We start from the raw sequence: 27,527 nt of genomic DNA, 5'->3' as shown, positions 1-27,527 counted from the left end.
CTGTCTCTCGCTCTCAAAGATAAATAAAACATTTAAAAAAATTAAAAAATAATTAGCGCCTGATAATATATCTTCAGTCCAATAATTTTCCCACCTTGCAGGGATGATAGGTGGGCTTAATTTTGGATAGTTCTATCATTTGTTTTTGCTTCCTTCCTTTTCACTGTTAGATAATCATGTTCAATGGTCAGCAAATAGTCACCATGAATCCAAACCTCCAAGAAAGGACTTCAGGAAGACACTGTTGTTAGGTGGAATCTTTGGTCACATTCATACCCACAGTTACCAGCACCATTAATAGACTTGTTTTTTGAACATGAAAGACAATGGTAAATAAGAAAACACATTTAGCCATCATGTTTTGGCAGAAAGCTTGTCTATTTAATTGCTTACTTGGCATGAAAATTATCCCTGGTTAAAACATATCTAAAGAGGACTCATCCACTTTGCCTTGGTGTGTAGACTACAGTGATTATATTTTTTTTTTCCTTTGAGGCTACATTATTATATAGTCACTAGGAATACAGGTTTAGTATCAGGTAACGCTACTCCACTCCAAAATTTACCAACTGTTGGCCTTGGAAAATTTGCTGAATTTCTCTTTAGGTTTCACAGCTTTGTTCCTATAGTCTATTAGATAATTCTTAGAAATATCTTAACATGATTCCTGGAACATAGTAAGTACTCAATTTAGCTTTTTATTTTTAAAAATAATATTGTCATTCTCTTCCTAAAACTTATCATTTTAGTAATGACTGTTGTCATGAAATTAGCATAGGGTAGGCGAGAGTGCTGTTAGTTTCTTGGAAGTAACTTTAATCCAAAATTTCCACTTCTGGTTTGTTTAGGAACTTTTGTCTTTTGTTCCTGTCTCCAGACAGGATTAAATGAGGGCCTACACTATTCCTAAAATATTTAATTAATAGTTCAGTTTATTTGTTTCTAATTGATAAAGATTTTATCAGAAATGGTCTATGTTAACCATCATTATATCCACAGTCCAATTATATCACCCTATTAAGTCAAAGTGATTCAAAACTTATTTACTTAGTTTAGTTAGGCTGATTATTACCTTACATATTAAGTAAAACCTATGACTATTTGTTTCTAAGTTTTATCCTCAAGTAAGCACATACATAAATATTGAGATGATTTTTATTGAATGAGAAAATGATAGGTGCTTGAAAAAGCAGGACAATTATTATATTTTTAGAGAACTCATTTGTCTCTTTGGTCAAGTCTACAATGTAAATCATGATACAATTAAACAGACAATTACCAACCACCTATCAAAGCCATCCTCCTATGTGGCATGATAACAATAATTACGGTTCCTACTTCAAGCAGTCTAGTTGATAAGTGCATTCTGAATAGTTGACTAACTAAAATTCTCTGGAAGTAAGTGTTGCATTTTGTGGTTTATTTCTACAAATGAGTCAGAAGAAGTAAGATGATGTGTGCAGTTTCTCTGAATGTGTAGATGAACATGGCCATTAGTTTATAGTGGAATCCTAAGTACCATCACATGGGGAAAGGGGAACATGCCGTCTGGCACTTGACAAACTGATTATAAGATAAATGTATGACAACAGAGAGGACAGCTGCAACAAATTTCAATGTTAATCTGTGAATTCTCCTTATTTAAACATTTTGGAGAGTGAGACACTTGGTAACTTTTGATGCTGCAAACTGATAAAGGGCTTAAATGACTTAGGAAGTTTTCTAAGCTCTGTGACCAACAGTTTACCTAACTGCACTCTGAGTATAGCTACATGACATATGAAAAACTAAAAAAAGGAAATAATGGAGCCAAGAAAGTAATATAGAATTGTGTTGAATCTAATTTTTTTGTGTGTTATTTGGATAACTCTATTAAGTTAAAACTTATGACCTTAAAGGGCTATGGGTACACTTTGAATATTCTCCCAGTAGCCATATTTTAGTTTCATAAATGAGCCATCAGGTTACTCAGTAATTTTGAAAAGATAAGTGACAAATGTGAGAAATCAACAGTATAGGCAAACATGTACAGTTTCAATGCCTTATGGACAATTCATACAATTTCCCAACGTATGCTAAGTGCCTAATACAGGTCCACAGGGACTTGATAATTAGTCATATATTAAGAAGTTGCCTTGATTTTTAATCAGAGTAAATATAAGTGTATGCTTAGAAATAACAGATGCATAGGTATATATTTTTTTAATCTCCCTTTTTTATCCATGATAAATCATCTCTAGAATTATTTCTACAATACTGTTGACTCTTGAACAACACAAGGGTTAGGAGTGCTGGCCCCCATGCAGCCAAAAATCCATGTATAATTTTTGACTCCCCCAAAACTTAACTACTAGTAGCCTACTACTGACCAGAAGCCTTACCAATTACATAAACAGTCAATTAGCGGCACCTGGGTGGCTCAGTCAAACATAAACAGTCAATTAACACATAAATTGTATGTTATATGAACTACATATTGCATTCTTACAATAAAGTAAGCTAGAGAAGAGAAAATCTGAGAAAATCATACGAGAAAATACATTTACAATACTGTACTATATTTATTCATCCACATGAGTGGGAACCACGCAGTTCAAACCTGCATCGTTCAGGGGTCAACTGTATTTACTTCCATTGAAGCAGACTATCCTCTAATTCTTATGCTATCAAAAGTTACAACCTAATCAAAAGCTTTTTCTCTGAGTCCATCATTATCAAGCATAAAAATGATCACTGAGGTTTTAGATCAGTGAGTAGAGACTCTTTGCTTGTGCCAAATTTTAGATGACTAATTCAGTTTTATCTGCACTTCCCCATGAGTCTAGGGCATGTCTGGGAATACCAAGACAAAGCCAAAATTGGTGTCAGAGTTCTAGCATGCAAATACAGAAGTCTCGGTAGGGCAATTACCCAACTATATATCTAAACCCAGTAAAGACATAGGATTGGTGGGAAATCATGCTTTGCAAAAAGTATCAAAAAATGGTAAAAGAAAAAAAGCCATATCTCTCTTTTAGCCAAAAGATGAGGGTAGGGAGGGCCCCAAACAGAAGTAGAAATTAGAGGTCAAAAGTTAAGCAAATACTGGAATGGAGCAAAGCAGGAATGAGGGAAGAATGACCAACAATATTTTCTTATAAGGCTAAGTCATCCATAACTACCTGTTAAAGGAGGCTGGTACTGACTTGTTTTATATAGATTAGCACATCTGTCAAAGGCACATATCAAGGGAATTACTACTAAGACAACCAAACATTATGTACATTATGTACAAATATGTCAATACATATACTCTAACAAAGTTTGAGATCAAGTTCAGTCTGGCAAGACTAATAACAACAAAATGCCTTAATGGGAGTTTGGTTGTCTCAGTTTTAGTACAATTCTCAGGATAACAGTTCCAACTACTTACACTACAAAAGGTGAAGGTGAAGTCTGGTTATAAAGTGGTTTTAGATTTTTTTGTTCAAGAACACTGCCTGGAGGAGAAAGACCAGAAAAGAAAGAATTTAGAATTATACATTATACAGAGGGATTAAGAATAAATATATTTGCACACATCAAAGAAGGTTCAGTGTGGAGATCTCCAATGATTGGGTAGAGGGCTTGTCTTCAGAGCATCCAGGCAAGGGGCTCTCTAAGAGAAAAAGTCAGCTTAAACATTTGCCAAGCCAGAAGAGTACATCTAGTAGACCGCCATGAGATTACAGCCTCTGCTTTGAAGGAGCCAGAGAAAGAAAAGAGAGGAATGGAAACTTAAGGTAGGGGTAGAAGAAGGCTAGTATGACACATCCCTTTCCCACTGCTGGCAACTAGCTAGAAACATGGCTGAGCTGGACAGATAAAGTTTTGTAGTGGTTGCTCTAAGTGTTACAATACGCATCTTAACTAGTAACAATCTATTTCAGACAAAATGCAGTAACTTTTCTCTAATGTAAGTATTTTTCCTCCTTCCTTAGTACTATTATTGTTTTATGTATAATATATGTACATATGTACACACATATGTATGTATATATATGTATGTTTATGTATATGTATAAAATCCGTTTTTCTGTTATACAACTGGATAATCCTTATTGATCTTTATTGAGTCTTCTAACCATGTTAAGTTCTACTTTGAGCCCATTTAATGATTTCTTTATACTTTCATTAAGTTTTATTTTAATAAAAAAAAAACTTTATTTGCTAGAATAGTTTTAGGATCACAGAAAAACTGAGCAGAAAGTACAGAGGGTTCCCACATAACACCAGCTCCCACACATGTACAACCTTCCCCATACTCTGGCACCAGAGCAGTACATGTGTTACAAATGATGACTCTACAATGCCCCAGCATAATCATTAAAAATCTATAGTTTACATTGGGATTCATCTTGGTGTTAAATAATCCTAGTTTACAAATGTTGATGACATGTATCTATCATTGTAGTATCATATATAATAGTTTCACTGCCCTAAAAATGATCTGTGCACTGCTTATTCATTTCTCCTAACATCCACTGACCTTTTTACTGTCTCCAAAGTTTTGCCTTTTTCAGAATGTCATTAAGTTGGATCATACTGTATCTAGCCTTTTCAGATTGACTTCTTTCACTTAACAGTATGCATTTAAGGTCGCTTTATGTCTTTTCACAGCTTGATAGCTCATTTCTTCCTTGTGCTAAACAATACTCCATTGTATGAATGTACCACAGTTCATTTACCTATACTCCTACTGACAGATATCTTGGTTACTTCTAAGTTTTGGCAATTGTGAATAAAGCTGCTATAAACATCCATATGCTTATGTGTGGACATAAGTTTTCAATTCATTTGGGTAAATACCAAGAAGAATGATTGCTGGATCATATGGTAGTAGTATGTTTAATTTTTCAAGAAACTATCAAACTGCCTTCCCAATGGCTATACCATTTTGCATTCCCACCAGCAATGAATGAGAGTTCCTGTTGCTCCACATCCTTGTCATCTGGTGAAATTTTAATTTTGGTTATTATATTTCCAACTCTAAATCTCCCATGTGATTCCCTTTTATAGTTTGTATTTATTAAGATTATTATTTTGGGGCACCTGGGTGGCTCAGTGGGTTGAGTATCCGACTCTTAGTTTTAGCTTAGGTCATGATTTCACAGTTTCGAGTTCAAGCTCCACATCGGGCTCTGTGCTGACAGCACAGAACCTCCTAGGATTCTGTCTCCCTCTCTCTCTGCCCCTCCCCTCATTGTGTGCACGTTGTCTCTCTCTCTAAAAAATAAACAAACATTAAAAAAAGATTCTTGTTTTTGAGACACTGTTCTTATATTGTCCTAGAATTCTTAAAACCTTTTTCATAATAGCTACACTGGACTATGTGTCTGCTAAACTAACATCTGGGCCTACTGAGAATCAGTTTCTATTGCCTGCTTTTTTTTTTTTTTTCTTCTAAGTATGGGTCTCAGTTTCCTTTTTCTTCCCATGTTTCTACATTTTGTACTGAAAAATGAAAAATCTAGAGAATATGTTTTAGCAATTCTTGTTTCTTCTGAAGGTTTTAACTTGTCCGACTTAAAATTATATCTTCCTCATGGTGTGCAATCACTGAGGTATCGTTCGTGTTTTATCATTTTTACTTTGTTTGGTTTTCTAGTGGTTGCTCTTGTGTCCACATAGAGAAGTTATCAGCCAATTATTTGAAATGATCTTGTCAAAAATTTTGAGCCTATAATGCCTTGACCCCTATGTCACTGGATTTGTGTGTGGGTTTGTGAGCACACTTGAAGTTCCAATATCCACTTTAATGTTCACTTTCTGTGGGCCTGTCACTGATATGCTCTGTACACGTACATTAATTCTTAGTCAGCTATAGATATGTGGAGAATTTATCTATCTTTTGTGTGGCTCTCTCCCATATTGAATTCCTCCCCCCACAAGTTTCTGGTTGTTGTCCCACTCCCATAACCAGTTCCATAAAATCAGTACAGCACAACAGTGGATTTCTCCTATTTGTTTTCTACTGAGTTTGCCACTTTCACCAGAAAACCACTAGCATGGTGTTTCATCCTCTGCACCAAATCAAATCTATTAACTCTGGTAGCAAAACTGCTGAATCTAATGGCCAGCCCTGTCCTGGGAACAATACAGACAGGGAAGGAATGGAAGGAAGTCTAGGCAAAAAGACTGCAGTGTCCTGCTATTCATAGTAGCTTTTCATGATAAAAGATTATAATTTTTTTTTTGCTTTTTTTGCTTTTAGATAATTTTCAGAGGGCTGAAATTGTTGTTTCTAACCATTTTGCCCAGATTTATACTTTTGGGGGGGAGGACAGGGGACAGGATACTCTAATCTTTTCAGGCAGGTGTAGCAGAAAGTCTCATAGTTTTGCAAGGTTTACTTAACATTAGCAAATCAATTATTTTTCTACATTAACAGTCTCCAGTAAAAACAATAAATATGACTATGTAGACAGATGAAAATTTACCAGATAAAATTTAATATATGTTCATTAATTTAAAATCTTAATACTATAATGAACCAGGAACTTCCTGAAATTATACCAATTGATTGTGAAAAAATGACAGTAGCAAAAATTATACCTATTTTGAAACACTGAGAACATTCATTATAAAGGCAAGAAAAAATGGTGCTAGCTATCACCATTTCTATTCAACATTTCTCTAAATGCTAACCAATGAACCAACAACAACAAAAAAAAGTAAGTTAAATAAGGAATAAAACTGTCATTACTTAAAAACGGCTTGATAGTATGTGAAGAAAACCTTAAGAATTTACAGGTATATAAGAATTGATAGCTGAATTCAGAAATGTCAAAAAATTAGATGCTCAGATAAAAATACAGAGAAAAATAATCATTAAATTTACACAAAAATGCTACAAAAATATTCAGTCATAAATAGAGAAGGAACATCTCGTAGCACATTTTATGAGTTCAACATTTCACATATACTACAGACCACATAGACCAATTTTGTGTCTGTGAATAGAACTACAAATTGTTTAACAAAATATTAGCAAAATAATTCCAGGAACGCATAAGAAAGATTGCAGCTTGACAGAGTGGGGTTTATCTTGAGAATACAAAGATGGTTTCTATTTAAAAGACAATCAATATGCTTCACAATACTAACAGAAAATGGGAAAAAAAATCCAATGGTCATTTCAAAAACTACAGAAAAACATTTGATAAAATTTAACACCCTTTTAAGATAAAAGCTGATAAAGGTAACCTGCAAAAATCCTACAGGTAGCCTCACTTTTAAAAATGGCAAAATATTGAATGCTTGACCTCTTAACTGACAATGAGGTAAGGATGCTTGTTCTCCCCACTCCCATTCACTATCATATGGGGGGGGGGGGGAGGGAGGAGAACACAGTTCTCACAATGTGGAAAAAAAAAAGAAAGAAAGAAAAGCCATACACCTGGAGAATGAAGACATAAAACAGCTTCCGTTTTCAGCAGACATGAATGTACACATAGGAAATCCAAAGCAATCTACAAAAAAAATTACAACATCTAATAAGTGAATTTAGCAAGTTAATGAAGACGTTAAATTATGAAAAGTATTGTATGTGTGCATACACTAGAAACAAACCATTTTAAAATAAAGCATTTATAAAAGTGTTGAAAACATAAAATACTTACGAATAAATTTGAAGACAAACAAGAGGTCTGCTCTCTAACCACAGGACACTGCTTACAGAAATTAAAGTACACGTACATAATGTGTATAGATCAGCAGGCATAATATTGTTAAGATGTCAGTTTTCTCCAAATAGATTTCTAGATTCAATACAATAAAAGTAAAAATTCTAACATGCTATTTTGGAGAAGCTGATTCTAAGTGTATACAAAATTTCAAACAGAATAGTTAAGGTCATTGAAACAATAGCAAAAACAAAATCATAGTGCCTACACTACTTGATTTCAAGAAATAACTCGTAGTATTCAAAATTGTAAAAACATAGGAATTTATATCAATGAAATCAAATAAGTGAGTTCAGGAAAGGATCCATGCATATGCAGGTATTTGTATGAAAAAAAAAAAAGACCATCTATCTTTACCTCACTTGTAATTTAAGATAATATATTCTTTGTTGTAGAGATTTTTCCTGTATATTTTAAGATGTTCGCCTGGCCTCTGCCAAAGTAGATGCCTATAACATCCTCTCCCCAGGTATAACCACCCCAAAAGTCTCCAGATAGTGCCAAATGTCTCCAGGGAGTAAAATCATCCTCACTGAGAACCAATGCCTTACAAAGAAACTAATTTGAAATGGATTTATATGTAAACATAAAATCCAAAACATAAAATTTTAGAGAAACATTTAGGAGAATACCTTCATGATGGAATAAACAAAGACTCTTTACACAGAAACCACAGAGTACAAACAATAAACGAGAATTAACTGAATTTTATCAACATTAGAAACTTTTACTCTTCACATTTTTAACATTTCACTGACTATTCAACAAATACCACATGGCAAAGAAAAAACTAAAAAAACTAATTATCTCAGCAAATTTTGTCCATTATTGTCTGTAAATTTACATATATATTACATAGTTATATTTGTATACATGTATATAATCACACACACACATATATGAGGAGCCAAGTATAGCTTTATCTTTGACAGGAGTAAATTTATAGAACTTAAACTATCAGATATCAAGGCCTGTTAATTAAAACAAATTGGTATTGGCACAAGAACAGACCAAAGGAACAATGGAAGAGAATAAAACCTACACACATATAGTAACATTATGACAAGTAAATGATATGAATATGAAGATTCAAGAAGCTAAGTAAATCCTAAATGAGATAAATGTCTAGGTAATGATAACACAAATTGAAACAAAGCTTAAAGGTTATATTAATATTAGATTAACTAGACTTCAAAGAAAAAATAAAGGATTACTAAGATAAAGAGGGAAATTACATAATGACAAAAAAACTAAAATTCCCCCAGAAGATATAACAATGTAAATTTTTAGGTACGTAAAAACAGAGTATCAAAATCATAATGTAAAAATTGGTAGAACTAATAGAAGAAAAACACTAACCCATAATTACTGCTAAATATTTCAACTCTTCTTTCAAAGTAATCAATAGTACATTATAAATGAAATAAGCAACAATATTGAAGACCTGAACAACACTATTAATCAATTTGCCCTAACTGACATTTATGGAACATTCAAGTGCACATAAACATTCAAAATACATCATTTTCTGGGAAAAAAACAAACCCAGTATATTTTTTAAAAATGAAATTATACAAAGTATGATCTGTGAATACACTGCAATTAAACTAAAATTTGTTAACAGAAAGAACTAGAAAACCTCAAATATTTGAAATCTAATAACACATACATAAATAACCCAGTGGTCAAAGAAGCTGTTGTTGGGGAAATTTTTCAAAAAAATATGGAAAGAAAAAGAAAACACAACATTGCAAAACTGTTTGGCCAGCTAAAGCAGTATGTATAAGATTACAGCATTAAATTCCAATTTCAGAAAAGAAACTACACAAATCAAATCAATTAAATAAGCTTCTATTTAGAAAATTACAAAAAGAAGAAAGAATTCCATCTTGAGCATATAAAAGGGAAAAAAATTAAGTGCAGAAATTAATAAAACTGAAAAGAGCAAAAGCTGTGTATAAAAATCAATGAAACAACAACTGGTTCCTTGAAAAGATCCATGACTTCATAAACCTCTAACCTGACTGACCAAGGAAAAAAGATAACAAGAAACAGATTCATTACTAATATCAAGAAAGAAAAATGGGAGATCAGGACATTAAAAGGATACTAAGTAAATACTATATATCAGTTGATACCAGTAAATTCAACCTCAGTGCATTTTTTCACTTTTTATACCTTATGCAAAAATTAACTCAAAACGGATCATAGATCTTGTATATGTATATTGATAGAACTTGTAGAAGAAAACATAGAAGGATATATTGGATCTTGGCTTAGGCAAAAATTTCATAGATACTATATACATGTATGTATGATCCCTAAAAGAAAAAAAAAATGATATATGAGTCTTCAACAAAATAAAGATGTCTGCTTTTTGAAAGATACTTTAAGAGGATTAAAAACAAGCTACGGATTAGGAGAAAGTATTTGTAAAATACATGCCTAGGAAAGAACTTGTATCCAGAATACACGAGGAACTCTCCAAATTCTGTAATAAGAACAAAAAAAGCCAATTTTTAAAAATGGCAAAAGATATGCACACACTTCACCCCCCCAAAAAAAAAGATACATGGATGGTAAACAAGTATATGAAAAGATGTTCAACATCATTAATCATTAGGGAAATGAAAATTAAAATCAGACATGTCACCACTCACTTATTACAATAGCTAAACACACACTCACAAAACAACAAAGACCATTCCAAGTGCTAGAAAGGATATGCAGTGACTGAAGCACTCATACATTGATGGTAGCAATGTAAACTGGAGTAGTCACTCTAGAAAACCGTTCAACAGCTCCTTACAAAGTTAAACATGTACTTAATGTATAACCCAGCAATCCCACTGCTGAGAATGCGTTCCACAGAAAACTTATGTTCATACAAAAGCCTGTACACAGAAATTGTAACAGCTTTATTCATAACTGCCAACAAACTGCATATGAGCCAAATATCTTTCACCGTAAGAGAAAGGAATGTAAGTTTAGTTACCTTAAATTAAGATTTTTTTCTTCATCAAGAGACATCATGTAAAGAAAGTGAAAAGACAAGTTTAAAATTCTTTAATATATAAAACTGTGTTCCAGTCAATTAATCAAATAAACATATTAAACCCACAGTGAGACAATCCAACAAATTTCACATCCACTAAATTCAGTTAGTAATAACTGAAAAATTAGGTATTACCAATTTCTGGCAGGAAATTCAAACAACAGCAACTTCCTGTGCAGGTTCAAGTGTATACAGATAAAACATCTGAGAAATAATTTTGGCAATTCATAACAAAGCTGAGTATGTGTGTGTTCTGTAGGCCAGCAATTCTGCTACTAGACATACACATTAAAGAAAATCTTGCACTGTGCATCATCATGTGACATATCAGAATGTTTGTAAGCAACATTTTTTTTTAATGTTTATTTTTGAGAGAGAGAGACAGAGTGTGAAACAGGAGAGGAGCAGAGAGATAGGGAGACAAAAGCAGAAGCACACTGCACGCTTTGAGCTGTCAGCATAGAGTCCGACATGGGGCTCAAACTCACAAACCACAAGATCAGGACCTGAGCCAAAGTCGGACGCTTAACTGACTGAGCCAACCAAGTGCCCCAACAACATCATTCATTTAATAGCAGAACAAACAAAGAAATGGGGGATGACTCAAATATCCATTATGAATATAAGTGATAAGTAAGTTACTGTGTATTCTTGCCATGGTATATTAAACAACAGTGAAATTGAATTAACCACAGCTATATGTATTTATATGTGTGGGTCTGAGAAATGTAATATAGAGGAGTGCCATGGGTAGTGACTCAGTTGGTTAAGTGTCCAACTCTTGACTTTGGTTCAGGTCAGGATCTCACAGTTTATGAGTCTGAGCCCTGCTTGAGGCTCTGAGTTACAGCAGGAAGAAGGATGCTTGGGATTCTCTCTCTCTCCTCTCTCTGTCCCTCCCCTGCTCATGTTCTCTCTCACTCAAAATAAACAAACAAAACATAATATCTAAAGGAAAAATAAAGCCAGTGAAGAGTATATAGTTGTATGACTACATTTCTATACATTAGCATAGATAAAGTGAGTAACTTCCTCTTTGGGAGATGTAGACAGGTGTTGATTACAACCCAAAGCAAAAGAATGATTTACATATTCAGTAGAATGGTTACCTCTGGGTAAGCTTCTGAATAAGGTTAATATTCTATACCTCTGCATGGGTTATAAATATACAGATGGTCATTTCATTATTATGTTTATATTCCCTGTGTGTTTATCCTTTCTTTGCATGTGTTTTTTCTTTCATTTTTTTTCTGTCTCTCTCTTCTCCTCTCCATTCTCCCTCTGCTCTTTTTTAAAGATAAGTGATCTATCCTGTCCTTCAGGTTTCTGGCTAGAGAGACTTGATGGATGTGAGTCTTCATTTCCTAAAGAGTTAGAGAACACCTGAAAAAGAGCAGATTGGTGGGGAATATAACTATCTCAGATAAAGCCAAATGAATTTGAGCAGCTTGTGTAACATCTAGGTAGAAATGATATCCAGGGAAGTTGTACGGAATATCTGAAAATACAGACAAGACTAGGCACTATTAGCAAAATGTGGTATTTAAAATTCAGGCCAGTATTTTTCAGGAAAAGCAGAAGAGTCATTATGGAGAATGAAGCTCTGTGGAATACTAACATTTGGAGGGTAGATATAAGAAAAGAAACTGATAAAATAGACTGGGTATATATTTGTCGTCAAAGAAATAGTGTCAATAGAAATCAACCAAGGAAATAAGTTTTTAACCATGAAGGGACTATCAAAAATGCCAAGTGATACCAGGACTTGTAAACTAAGAACAGATATAGGATTATGGAGTTGTGTAATCGGCAACTCAAACAAGCTACATTTTCTCAGCTTCGTTTTTCCAGTCTCAGTCCGGAAGATGAGGGTGTGGAGGAGGGAATGGAATATTGTTACTGACTCATTCAACAAATATTTATTAAACAGTAATTATTAAAATACAAAGATCCAAATAATTAAAAACTCTCTTCATCATTTATTTCTTTTCTAATAAAGTGTCAAAAATAGGTGAAGGGTAAGAAGGCACAAAATTATGGAGTAATATTTACCCAGGGTGCTCAGACAAAGCCTCCCAGAGAAGGTGCCATCTACAGAGACCTCAACAACATGAGTCCTAAGAATATCTAGGGAAAGAACATTCCAGGAAATTAAATAGCAAGTTCAAAGTTCCTGGGATGGGAGTTCATTAGATTGGCTTGGCACATTAAAGTATCAAGAGAAGGTCAGCATTGCTGACCTGCAGTGAGCCTCAGGGAGAGGTAGGAGATCATGTCAGGGAAGAAGCAGAGTGGGAAGCCAGAGAAGGTAGTGTGGCATCTGGATTTGAACCGAGCCAGTTAGGCTCTAAATAACCCATACATACGGTCTACTTGGTACTCTCTCTCTGCTTAGAAAAGGGTGTCTACATTCTGCAAAACTGATAGAAATTGGGACCCTCTGTACTCTCAGCAGAGTCTATATTTATAGGTCAAAAAAGCCCCCAGTCTGACCCTGAAAGATATGTCAGTTCATGACAGAATTTAACTTCTGGGCATAGATTCCTGTAGACCATCAGCCTGGTCTTCCTTAGAAGCCAGTTAAGAATTTCTGACTCTTAAATACAGAGAACAAACTGAGGGTTGGTGGAGGGGTGTTGGATACGGGGGGGCTAAATGGATGATGGGCATTAAGGAGGGTACTTGTTGGGATGACTACTGGGTATTATATGTAAGTGATGATTCTACTCCTGAAATCATTATTACACTCTATGTTAACTAACTTGGATTTAAATAAAATTTAAAAATTTTTTAAAAAGTATTTTTGAATAAGCAAAACAGCATATTCTTTAGATAAGATTATAGAAATATATAATTTGCTATTTCTACTAATAATATTGCTATTACTACTATTACAAATAAGAGAAGTAATAACAATCTCATTGGTTTCTTATGAAAGAAACAGCTATTAATTCTCTACAACAAAGACACATATACCTTCATAAATTCGCCCACATGTTATGAGGTAATATGCTAGGAAATATGGACTAATTGGTGTTGCATATTCATTAGGTATAAGAATTCAGCCCCCCAGGGCTAGTCCTCACCGAGACCTGACCCCAATATCCCTTAGGCAAGTTAACAGTGTAATATTAATCTAATACTAAGTTCAAAAGACTCTAAGGCTAAAAAAAAAAAAAAGACTCTAAGGCTAAGATTAACAAAAGGTTTTATTTCAATTTTGTAAGGTAGACACACACACACACAAATTAAATCTTTATTAAAAACAAGCAAAAAACTTGGAAAGGCTCTCAAAAATGTTTTATTATCAACTAAAACCTACTATTTGTGTCCACTATTTTCAGTTGTCAGTCAGTTGTGCTCTTTTCTCCTGATTTCCAGTGGACATCAAATGAAAATGACTAAATCTAGATAATAACCAAGCCCCATCTGTGAAAATAAAGCCCACCACCAGCTATTCTGGTTTTATTAGCACTTGCATTATCTGCTATATAAAGAACAAAGGGTTTACTTTCACTCATTATGCATATAGCTACAGGTACTTTCCATATTTCTTTCTTTCCTCTCCTTAAATTTTAATGATTCAAATTTATACCAAACTTCCAGTTTCTCTCTCACTACAATATTTTATCAAAAAGTTAGTGCCAAAGAGGTCAAATGCATTTTCCCCACACACTTTTATCCTTCCTTTAGGATTTCTATGTCATTTTCATTATATATTCATGGCAAACTGAGGCACAGAGATTTAAGCTTTATTTCTCAAGGACAAATCAGAGGTATAATTCTGTCCTTGCAGCTTTTAAAAAGCATGAGAAAAATGCCCCCCATTTCCTCCAAATCAGTTTCTCTTGCCTGCATACACTGTAACGAACAAAAATGAAAAACTCTGATGTTTTTGGTCTCATGTTATTGATAGCACAGAGTCATTGTGTTAACTAGGAAACAAAGGGTCAGCTGGATGTCTGAGACCTACCATAAGGGCTAACAGCTTAGACCATCACACTTTCTTTAAAAGTACCAGATTGGCAATTATTTTGTTCAAGTATTTGCCATATTTTTTTTTAATTTTTTTTAACGTTTATTTATTTTTGAGAGAGAGAGAGAGAGAGAGAGAGAGACAGAGAGAGAAAGAGAGCATGAACGGGGGAGGGGCAGAGAGAGAGGGAGACACAGAATCAGAAGCAGGCTCCAGGCTCCAAGCCATCAGCCCAGAGCCCGACTCGGGGCTCGAACTCACAGACCACGACATTGTGACCTAAGTCAAAGTCGGATGCTTAACCTACTGAGCCACCCAGGTGCCCAGTATTTGCCATATTAATGACAGAATTTAAATAAACAGGTAGGCAGACAGGTAGCAGATAATCTACTTCACAACTGTCTTCCAACGAATTTATTACATTAGAGAACTATCTCATAAAAAAGGAGACTTATGGGAGGAGCCAAGATGGTGGAACAGCATGGAAGTTTTTTGTGTGGCTCACGTCCATGAAATACAGCCAGACCAACACTAAACCATGCTACACACCTAGAAAACTGATTGGAGGATTCACACAATAATCTGCACAACCTGAACCACAGAATTCAGCAGGTACGTGGCACAGAGAGGTGAATATGGGGAGCGAGAAGCCACAAAAGGTAGGGAACCACTTTTGCGGGCAAAGAGAAGACAGAGACTGGGGCGGGGGGGGGGGCAGAATATGAAAAAAGCACCCTTTCCCAAAAGCAGCTGGAGAGAAAGTGGACAATTGGAAACAGCCGCAGGGACTAAACTAAAAAGGGAGAAAGGAGAGGGTTTAAATTCCATTAAGACTGTAAACAAGGGGAGCGCAAAGGCTGTAACTCTGTAGCTCGATAGCTGGTGGTACTCTGGTGGGAAGGGCAAATCCCCAGGTACAGAGTGGGGTCTGGGAGGTTCTCGGGCCACACGAGGAAAAGTGGTTCCACTGCTGGAAGGACATTTGGTAGAGACTGTTGAAGCCACCTGGTTCCAGCAGACCCCAGAAAACGGCCACATTTGCTGGTGCTGGAACAAGGTCGTTAAGGGTGAAGCCTGGTGCCAGATGTGGGTTGTGATTTTCCATAATCTCTGTAATGCTGCTGCTACACTGTCTAGCGAACTTTTTCTGGGGCGGCTGGCACCTGGCTGCAGTCTTGGGGCACTGGCAGCAGCAGGTCCCAGCAAGCGTTCCTGGGTGCAGACAGCAATCGGCCATTACTCATTCGGCCATTGCTCAGTGAGACCCTCCCGCAGAGGGGCGGAAGGGGCAGAATGGGTCAAAGCCGTAGTTGTTCAGAAGAAAGGGGCCAGGGAAGGCAGCTGCATCTGAGACAAAACTAAGGAGAGAGGTACTGCATGGGGCCTGGTCACGAAAAGTGAAAAAGCAGGGAATGGATGAGAGTTGAAGACAGAGGACGGGTGCACAATTGCTGATCCGGGAGAACAGACTGGCTAGCTGGGTGGTGCCATTTTCATTACTCCCTCACATGCACATAGGCACCTACGAGCCCCCCAACAATCCACCCCAGTAGGCTAGCAGCACCATCTAGTGGAGAGTGGAGCTGTTACACTGAGCCCCACCCAACTGGGCCAACTTGGCTCTTGAAGAACGTAAGTCTCACCGCTGGCATAGTTTATGGACTATAAAGAGCTACAAAGACAGACTTCTAGGGGAAAATGAAGCAATTTCAGTCCTACTTCAATCTGTTAGCAGGTTCATCTAGTCAATTTTCTTGTTTTCTTTTTCTCTTTTACAATTCTTTTTCTTGAGTACAGAAAGAGAAAAAATTCATTTTTATTTTCAATTTTTATTAAAAATATTTTTAATTTTTATTACTATATTTTTGCTTTTATGTAAATTTTTTCAACTTCTATTTTACTTCCATCATTTTATTTTAGTCTATTACAGTGTATTCACTTTTTCAAATTTTCAAACAATTTTTTCATCTTTATTTTTCATTTCTTTTCTCTTAAATAGAGAAAAAATTCATATTTATTTTTAATTTTTATTAAAATATTTTTAATTTTTTTCTACTATATTCTTTACTTTTCTGTGTATTTTTTCAAATTCTATTTTACCCCATCTCATTTTAGTCTACTTCAGTGTATTCATTTTTCAAATTCTCAAAAGATTTCCTTTTTTTCTTTTTTCTTTTTCTCCCCCCCCCTTTTTTCCTCTGTCAAACCATTTTCAACACCCAGACCAAAACACACCTAGGATCTAGCATCATCTATTCAATTTTTGTGTATGTGTTTTTAATTTTTATTTTTTGAATTTAGTTTTTTTAATTTCAATTTTTCTACCTCATTAATTCCTTTTCTCCCTTCAAAATGACAAAATGAAGGAATTCACCCCAAAAGAAAGAGCATGAAGAAACAACAGCCAGGCATTTAACCAACACAGATACAAGCAAGAAGTCTGGACCATAATGTAGAATCACAATAATAAGAATACTAGCTGGAGTCGAACACAGATTAGAATGCCTTTCTGCAGAGATAAAAGAAGTAAAAAATAGCCAGAATGAAATTAAAAATGCTATAATTGAGCTGCATTCACGGATGGATGCAGCAGCGGCAAGGATAGATGAGGCAGAACAGAGAATCAGTGATATAGAGGACAAATTTATAGAGAATAATGAAGCAGAAAAAAAAGAGGGAGATTAAGGCAAAAGAGCATGATTTAAGAATTAGAGAAATCAGTGACTCATTAAAAAGGAACAACATCAGAATCATAGGGGTCCCAGAAGAGGAAGAGAGAGAAATAGGGGTAGAAGGGTTATGTGAGCAAATCATAGTGGAAAACTTTCCTAACCTGGGGAAAGACACAGACATCAAAATCCAGGAAGCAAAAAGGACCCCCATTAGATTCAAAAAAACTTACCATCAACAAGGCATATCGTAGTCAAATTCACAAAATACTCAGGCAAGGAGAGAATCATGAAAGCAGCAAGGAAAAAAAAAAGTCCCTAACCTACAAGGGAAAACAGATCAGGTTTGCAGCAGACCTATCCACAGAAACTTGGCAGGCCAGAAAGGAGTGGCAGGCTATATTCAGTGTGCTTAATCAGAAAAATATGCAGCCAAGAATTCTTTATCCAGCAAGGCTGTCATTCAAAATAGAAGAAGAGATAAAAAGTTTCCCAGAAAAAAATTAAAGGAGTTTTTGACCACTAAACCAGCCCTGCAAGAAATTTTAAGGGGGACTTTCTGAGGGGAGAAAAGATGAAAAAAAAAAAAAAAAAAAAAAAAAAAAAAAAAATATATATATATATATATATATATATATATATATATATACACATATATGTGTGTGTGTGTGTGTGTGTATATATATATAACATATATACATACACATATATATATGTATATATATGTGTATGTATATATGTATATATGTATATATATATATATTTATGTATATATACATATATATATAAATACCAAAATAAACAAAGATTAGAAAGGACCAGAGAACACCACCAGAAACTCCAACTCTACAGGCATCAAAATGGATATGAATTCCTATCTTTCAGTACATACTCTAAACGTCAATGGACTGACTCCATGCTCGGATCAAAAGACATAGGGTAACAGAAAGGATAAGAAAACAAGATCCATCTATATGCTGTCTACAAGAGACCCACTTTAGACCTAAAGACACCTTCAGATTAAAAATAAGGGGATGGAGAACCATCTATCATGCTAATGGTCAACAAAAGAAAGCCAGAGTAGCCATACTTATATCAGACAATCTAGATTTTAAAATAAAGACTGTATCAAGAGATGCAGGAGGGCATTATATCATAATCAAGGGGTCTATCCACCAAGAAGACCTAACAATTGTAAACATTTATGCGCCAAATGTGGAAACACACAAATATATAAATCAATTAATCACAAACATAAACTAACTCATCAATAGTAATACCATAATAGTAGGAGACTTCAACACCCCACTCACAGTAATGGACAGATCATCTAATCAAAAAATCAACAAGGAAACAATGGCTTTGAATGACACACTGGACCAAATGAACTTAACAGATATATTCAGAACATTTCAACCTAAAGCAGCAGAATATACATTCTTCTCCAGTGCACATGGAACATTCTCCAGAATAGACCATATACTGGGACACAAATCAGCCCTAAGTAAGTACAAAAAGATCGAGATCATACCATGCACATTTTCAGACCACAACTCTATGAAACTCAAAATCAACCACAAGAAAAAATTCGAAAAGGTAACAAACACTTAGAAACTGAAGAACATCCTACTAAAGAATGAATGGGCTAACCAAGCAAAGAGGAAATTAAAAAGTATATGGAAGTCAATGAAAATGATAACACCACAACCCAAAACCACTGGGATGCAGCAAAGGCGGTCATAAGAGGAAAGTATACAGCAATCCAGGCCTTCCTAAAGAATGAAGAAAGATCTCAGATACACAACCTAACCTTATGCCTTGAGCTGGAAAAAGAATGGCAAATAAAACCCAAAACCAGCAGAAGACAGGAAATAATAAAGATCAGAGCAGAAATAAATGCTATCAAAACCAAAAAAACAGTAGAACAATGAAACCAGAAGCTGGTTCTGTGAAAGAATTAACAAAATTGGTAAACCCCTAGGCAGTTTGATCAAAAAGAAAAAGGAAAGGACCCAAATAAATAAAATCAAGAATGAAAGAGGAGAGATCACAACCAACACAGCAAAAATAAACACTATACACTATAATAAGAGAATATTATGAGCAATTATATGCCAATAAAATGGGTAATCTGGAAGAAAGGGACAAATTCCTAGAAACATATACACTACCAAAACTGAAACAGGAAGAAATAGAAAATTTGAACTATAACCGGTAAGGAAATAGAATTAGTCATCAAAAATATGCCAAAACAGGCCAGAAAGGCTTGGCACGATATCTACAGTGTGCTAAACAGAAAAAATATGCAGCCGAGAATCCTTTATCCAGCAAGTCTGTCATTTAGAATAGAAGGAGAGATAAAGGTCTTCCCAAACAAACAAAAACTGAAGGAATTTGTCACCACGAAACCAGCCCTACAAGAGATCCTAAGGGGGATCCTGTGAGACAAAGTACCAGAGACATCACTACAAGCATAAAACATACAGACATCACAATGACTCTAAACCCATATCTTTCTATAATAACACTGAATGTAAATGGATTACATGCGCCAACTAAAAGACATAGGGTATCAGAATGGATAAAAAAACAAGACCCATCTATTTGCTGTCTACAAGAGACTCATTTTAGATCTGAGGACACCTTTAGATTGAGAGTGAGGGGATGGAGAACTATTTATCATGCTCCTGGAAGCCAAAAGAAAGCTGGAGTAGCCATACTTATATCAGACAAACTAGACTTTAAATTAAAGGCTGTAACAAGAGATGAAGAAGGGCATTATATAATAATCACAGGGTCTATCCACCAGGAAGAGCTAACTATTATAAATGTCTATGCGCCAAATACCCGAGCCCCCAGATATATAAAACAATTACTCATAAACATAAGCAACCTTATTGATAAGAATGTGGTCATTGCAGGGGACTTTAACACCCCACTTACAGAAATGGATAGATCATCTAGACACACAGTCAATAAAGAAACAAGGGCCCTGAATGATACATTGGATCAGATGGACTTGACAGATATATTTAGAACTCTGCATCCCAAAGCAACAGAATATACTTTCTTCTCGAGTGCACATGGAACATTCTCCAAGATAGATCATATACTGGGTCACAAAACAGCCCTTCATAAGTTTACAAGAATTGAAATTATACCATGCATACTTTCAGACCACAATGCTATGAAGCTTGAAATCAACCACAGGAAAAAGTCTGGAAAACCTCCAAAAGCATGGAGGTTAAAGAACACCCTACTAACGAATGAGTGGGTCAACCAGGCAATTAGAGAAGAAATTAAAATATATATGGAAACAAACGAAAATGAAAACACAACAATCCAAACGCTTTGGGATGCAGCGAAGGCAGTCCTGAGAGGAAAATACATTGCAATCCAGGCCTATCTCAAGAAACAAGAAAAATCCCAAATACAAAATCTAACAGCACACCTAAAGGAAATAGAAGCAGAACAGCAAAGGCAGCCTAAACCCAGCAGAAGAAGAGAAATCATAAAGATCAGAGCAGAAATAAACAATATAGAATCTAAAAAAACTGTAGAGCAGATCAACGAAACCAAGAGTTGGTTTTTTGAAAAAATAAACAAAATTGACAAACCTCTAGCCAGGCTTCTCAAAAAGAAAAGGGAGATGACCCAAAGAGATAAAATCATGAATGAAAATGGAATGATTACAACCAATCCCTCAGAGATACAAACAATTATCAGGGAATACTATGAAAAATTATATGCCAGCAAATTGGACAACCTGGAAGAAATGGACAAATTTCTAAACACCCACACTCTTCCAAAACTCAATCAGGAGGAAATAGAAAGCTTGAACAGACCCATAATCAGCGAAGAAATTGAATCGGTTATCAAAAATCTCCCAACAAATAAGAGTCCAGGACCAGATGGCTTCCCAGGGGAGTTCTACCAGACATTTAAAGCAGAGATAATACCTATCCTTCTCAAGCTATTCCAAGAAATAGAAAGGGAAGGAAAACTTCCAGACTCATTCTATGAAGCCAGTATTACTTTGATTCCTAAACCAGACAGAGACCCAGTAAAAAAAGAGAACTACAGGCCAATATCCCTGATGAATATGGATGCAAAAATTCTTAATAAGATACTAGCAAATCGAATTCAACAGCATATAAAAAGAATTATTCACCATGATCAAGTGGGATTCATTCCTGGGATGCAGGGCTGGTTCAACATTCGCAAATCGATCAACGTGATACATCACATTAACAAAAAAAAAGAGAAGAACCATATGATCCTGTCAATCGATGCAGAAAAGGCCTTTGACAAAATCCAGCACCCTTTCTTAATAAAAACCCTTGAGAAAGTCGGGATAGAAGGAACATACTTAAAGATCATAAAGGCCATTTATGAAAAGCCCACAGCTAACATCATCCTCAACGGGGAAAAACTGAGAGCTTTTTCTCTGAGATCAGGAACACGACAGGGATGCCCACTGTCACCGCTGCTGTTTAATATAGTGCTGGAAGTTCTAGCATCAGCAATCAGACAACAAAAGGAAATCAAAGGCATCAAAATTGGCAAAGATGAAGTCAAGCTTTCGCTTTTTGCAGATGACATGATATTATACATGGAAAATCCGATAGACTCCACCAAAAGTCTGCTAGAACTGATACATGAATTCAGCAAAGTTGCAGGATACAAAATCAATGTGCAGAAATCAGTTGCATTCTTATACACTAACAATGAAGCAACAGAAAGACAAATGAAGAAACTGATCCCATTCCCAATTGCACCAAGAAGCATAAAATACCTAGGAATAAATCTAACCAAAGATGTAAAAGATCTGTATGCTGAAAACTATAGAAAGCTTATGCAGGTAATTGAAGAAGATATAAAGAAATGGAAAGACATTCCCTGCTCATGGATTGGAAGAATAAATATTGTCAAAATGTCAATACTACCCAAAGCTATCTACACATTCAATGCAATCCCAATCAAAATTGCACCAGCATTCTTCTCGAAACTAGAACAAGCAATCCTAAAATTCATATGGAACCACAAAAGGCCCCGAATAGCCAAAGCAATTTTGAAGAAGAAGACCAAAGCAGGAGGCATCACAATCCCAGACTTTAGCCTCTACTACAAAGCTGTCATCATCAAGACAGCATGGTATTGGCATAAAAACAGACACATAGACCAATGGAATAGAATAGAAACCCCAGAACTAGACCCACAAACGTATGGCCAACTCATCTTTGACAAAGCAGGAAAGAACATCCAATGGAAAAAAGACAGTCTCTTTAACAAATGGTGCTGGGAGAACTGGACAGCAACATGCAGAAGGTTGAAACTAGACCACTTTCTCACACCATTCACAAAAATAAACTCAAAATGGATAAAGGACCTGAATGTGAGACAGGAAACCATCAAAACCTTAGAGGAGAAAGCAGGAAAAGACCTCTCTGACCTCAGCCGTAGCAATCTCTTACTCGGCACATCCCCAAAGGCAAGGGAATTAAAAACAAAAGTGAATTACTGGGACCTTATGAAGATAAAAAGCTTCTGCACAGCAAAGGAAACAACCAACAAAACTAAAAGGCAACCAACGGAATGGGAAAAGATATTTGCAAATGACACATCGGACAAAGGGCTAGTATCCAAAATCTATAAAGAGCTCATCAAACTCCACACCCAGTGGAGTTTGGGCAGTGAAGAAATGGGCAGAAAACATGAATAGACACTTCTCTAAAGAAGACATCCGGATGGCCAACAGGCACATGAAAAGATGTTCAACGTCGCTCCTTATCAGAGAAATACAAATCAAAACCACACTCAGATACCACCTCACGCCAGTCAGAGTGGCCAAAATGAAGAAATCAGGAGACTATAGATGCTGGAGAGGATGTGGAGAAACAGGAACCCTCTTGCACTGTTGGTGGGAATGCAAATTGGTGCAGCCGCTCTGGAAAGCAGTGTGGAGGTTCCTCAGAAAATTAAAAATAGACCTACCCTATGACCCAGCAATAGCACTGCTAGGAATTTATCCAAGGGATACAGGAGTACTGATGCATAGGGGCACCTGTACCCCAATGTTTATAGCGGCACTCTCAACAATAGCCAAATTATGGAAAGAGCCTAAATGTCCATCAACTGATGAATGGATAAAGAAATTGTGGTTTATATACACAATGGAATACTACGTGGCAATGAGAAAAAATGAAATATGGCCTTTTGTAGCAACATGGATGGAACTGGAGAGTGTGATGCTAAGTGAAATAAGCCATACAGAGAAAGACAGATACCATATGGTTTCACTCTTATGTGGATCCTGAGAAACATAACAGAAACCCATGGGGGAGGGGAAGGAAAAAAAAAAAAAAAAGAGGTTAGAGTGGGAGAGAGCCAAAGCATTAGAGACTGTTAAAAACTGAGAACAAACTGAGGGTTGATGGGGGGTGGGAGGGAGGGCAGGGTGGGTGATTGGTATTGAGGAGGGCACCTTTTGGGATGAGCACTGGGTGTTGTATGGAAACCAATTTGACAGTAAATTTCATATATTAAAAAAAAAAAAATTTAAGAGAAAAAAAAAAAAATAAAAGTTTGGAGTCAACTGAAACAGTAAAAAAAAAAAAAAAAAAAAAAAAAAAAAAAAAAAATATGCCAAAAAACAAGAGTCCAGGGCCAGATGGCTTTCCAGGTGAATTCTACCAAACATTTAAGAGTTAACACCTATTCTCCTGAATATGAACCCAGCATTACCTTGATTCCAAAACCAGAGACACCACTAAAAAGGAGAAATATAGACTAATTTCCCTGATGAACACGGATGCAAAAATCCTCAACAAGATATTAGCCAACTGGATCCAACAATACATTAAAAAAATTATTCACCACGACCAAGTGGGATTTATACCAGGGATGCAGGGCTGGTTCAATATATGCAAAACAATTAATGTGATTCATCACATCAATAAAAGAAAGGACAAGAACCATATGATCCTCTCAATAGATGCAGAGAAAGCATTTGACAAAATACAGCATCCTTTCTTGATTAAAACCCTCAAGAAAGTAGGGATAGAAGGAGCATACCTCAAGATCATAAAATCCATATATGAAGGACCCTATGCTAACATCATCCTCAATGGGAAAAACTGAGAGTTTTCCCCCTAAGGTCAGGAACAAGACAGGGATGTCCAATCTCGTCACAGTTATTCAACATAGTATTAGAAGTCCTAGCCTCTGCAATCAGACAACACAAAGAAATAAAAGGCATCCAAATCGGCCAGGAGGAGGTCAAACTTTCATTCTTCGCAGATGACATGATACTCTATGTGGAAAACTCAAAAGATTCCACCAAAAAACGGCTAGAATTGATTCATGAATTCAGCAAAGTTGCAGGATATAAAATCAATGCACAGAAATCGGTTGCATTCCTATACACCAATAATGAAGCGGCAGTAAGAGAAATCAAGGAATCGATCCCATTTACCATTGCACCAAAAACATAAAATACCTAGGAATAAATCTAACCAAAGAGGTGAAAAATCTATACACTGGAAATTATAGAAAGCTTATGAAAGAAATTGAAGAAGACACAGAGAAATGGAAAAAGATTCCATGCTCCTAGATAGGAAGAGCAAATATTGTTAAAATGTAGATACTACCCAAAGCAATCTAAATATTCAATGCAATCCCTATCAAAGGGGATCAAACAGCAGCACTCTTCCCAGAGCTAGAACAAATAATCCTAAAATTTTCATGGAACCAGAAAAGGCCCCGAATAGCCAAAGCAATCTTGAAAAAGAAAACCAAAGCAGGAGGCCTCACAATTCCAGACTTCAAGCTACTATACTACAAAGTTGTAATCATCAAGACAGTGTGGTACTGGCACAAGAACAGACACTCAGATCAGTGGAACAGAATAGAGAACCCAGAAATGGACCCACAAACATATGGCCAACTCATCTTTGACAAAGCAGGGAAGAATATCCATTGAATAAAGACAGTCTCTTCAGCAAGTGGTGCTGGGAAAACTGGACAGCGACATGCAGAAGAATGAACCTGGACCACTTTCTTACACCATGCACAAAAATAAACTCAAAATGGATGAAAGACCTAAGTGTAAAATGGGAAGCCATCAAAATCCTCGAGGAGAAAGCAAGCAAAAATCTCTTTGATCTTGGCTGCAGCAACTTCTTACTCAACACATCTCCAGAAGCAAGGGAAACAAAAGCAAAAATGAACTAATGGGACCTCATCAAAATAAAAAGCTTCTGCACAGCCAAGGAAACAATCAGCAAAACTGCCTTTTAAGGCAACGAACAGAATGGGAGAAGATATTTGCAAATGACATATCAGATAAAGGGGTAGCATCCAAAATCTACAAAGAACTTATCAAACTCAACACCCAAAACACAAATAATCCAGTGAAGAAATGGGCAAAAGACATGAATAGACACTTCTCCAAGGAAGACATTGAGATGGCCAACCAACACATGAAAAAATGCTCCACATCACGCATCATCAGGGAAATACAAATCAAAACCACAATGAGATACCACCTCACACCTGTCAGAATGACTAACATTAAGTCAGGCAACAAGAGATATTGGTAAGGATGCAGACAAAGAGGATCTCTTTTGCATTGTTGGTGGCAATGCAAGCTGGTGCAGCCACTCTGGAAAGCAGTATGGAGGTTCCTCAAAAAACTAAAAATAGAACTACCTTACAACCCAGCTGTTGTACTACTAGGCATTTATCCACAGGATACAGATGTGCTGTTTCAAAGGGACACATGCACCCCCATGTTTACAGCAGCACTAACAACAATAACCAAAGTATCGAAAGAGCCCAAATGTCCACTGATGGATGAATGGACAAAGAAGATGTGGTATACATATACAATGGAGTATTACTCAGCAATCAAAAAGAATGAAATCTTGCCATGTGCAACAACGTGGATGGAACTGGAGGGTATTATGCTAAGTGAAATTAGTTAGAGAAAGACAAAAATCATATGACTTCACTCACATGAGGACTTTAAGAGACAAAACAGATGAACATAAAGGAAGGGAAACAAAAATAATATAAAAACAGGGAGTGGGACAAAACAGAGACTCATAAATATGGAGAACAAACTGAGGGTTGCTGGAGGTGTTGTGGGAGGGGGGATGGACTAAATGGGTAAAGGGCATTAAGGAATCTACTCCTGAAATCATTATTGCACTATATGCTAACTAATTTGGATATAAATTTAAAAAAAATAAAATTTAAAAAAAAGGAGACTTATTTCCTCAAGGCTTTCACCCATTTTGCTGTTTCAAAATAGGAATGGACTCTTTTCTGTTTCACAATTTAAAGCATTTAACAAAATAGACTTATTACAGTGAGCCTAAAGATATAAAAAATGTTTCTTTAAAATGCCAATACCCTAGGGGCGCCTGGGTGGCTCAGTCGGTTAAGCGTCCGACTTCAGCTCAGGTCACGATCTCACAGCCCGTGAGTTCGAGCCCCGCGTCGGGCTCTGGGCCGATGGCTCAGAGCCTGGAGCCTGCTTCCGATTCTGTGTCTCCCTCTCTCTCTGCCCCTTCCCGGTTCATGCTCTGTCTCTGTCTCAAAAATAAGTAAACGTTAAAAAAAAAAATTAAAATGCCAATACCCTAAAGAGAAAAAAAAATCTGAGCAAAAGAATTTAATAAAATGAAAAGATCTATTATTACCAAATGAATATATTGATTTAACACACTTTTGATCACAATAAAAATTTTCTTTTTTTGGACAATTTGAGAGTGGACAACATGTCAAAATTATTTTCAAATACATTGTAAATATTTGAGAAAAATGACAGCAGATATTTACAAAAGAAGAAAAGAATCTTATCATAACAGATTCTGAGAAAATGTACTGTAAATAAAAAGTATATTATTTGTATATCATTATGCAAACTGAATAAATGAATCAAAGTATTGAGTCTGAATGAATGAATGAAAATATTGAGATGGGTCCAAGGATATCAGTGAAAAGAATACAAGAATACTCCTATCATGGTCAATTTTAAGGTACCAATGTCATGATAATCAACATGTAAAACCTCTGAAAATTAAATAACTGGTGTCTGCAGCACACCACTGACAAGGTGT

At 35.9% G+C, this 27,527-nt stretch overlaps 1 long non-coding RNA gene across 1 annotated transcript in view; it reads right to left on the bottom strand.

Annotated features, from left to right (window-relative positions):
* LOC122209983 overlaps positions 1–27,527 on the bottom strand; it is an 85,806-nt gene that overhangs the window by 7,263 nt on the left and 51,016 nt on the right. The window contains exon 2 of the long non-coding RNA XR_006197865.1: positions 7,418–7,490. This is a non-coding gene — a long non-coding RNA (uncharacterized LOC122209983). The remainder of the gene's footprint in view (positions 1–7,417; positions 7,491–27,527) is intronic.

The sequence above is a fragment of the Panthera leo genome, chromosome A2, assembly GCF_018350215.1.
Source record: "Panthera leo isolate Ple1 chromosome A2, P.leo_Ple1_pat1.1, whole genome shotgun sequence".
Lineage (NCBI taxonomy): Eukaryota > Metazoa > Chordata > Mammalia > Carnivora > Felidae > Panthera > Panthera leo.
Note: the sequence above shows the minus strand (reverse complement) of the source record. Positions and strands in the feature narration are given on the sequence as shown.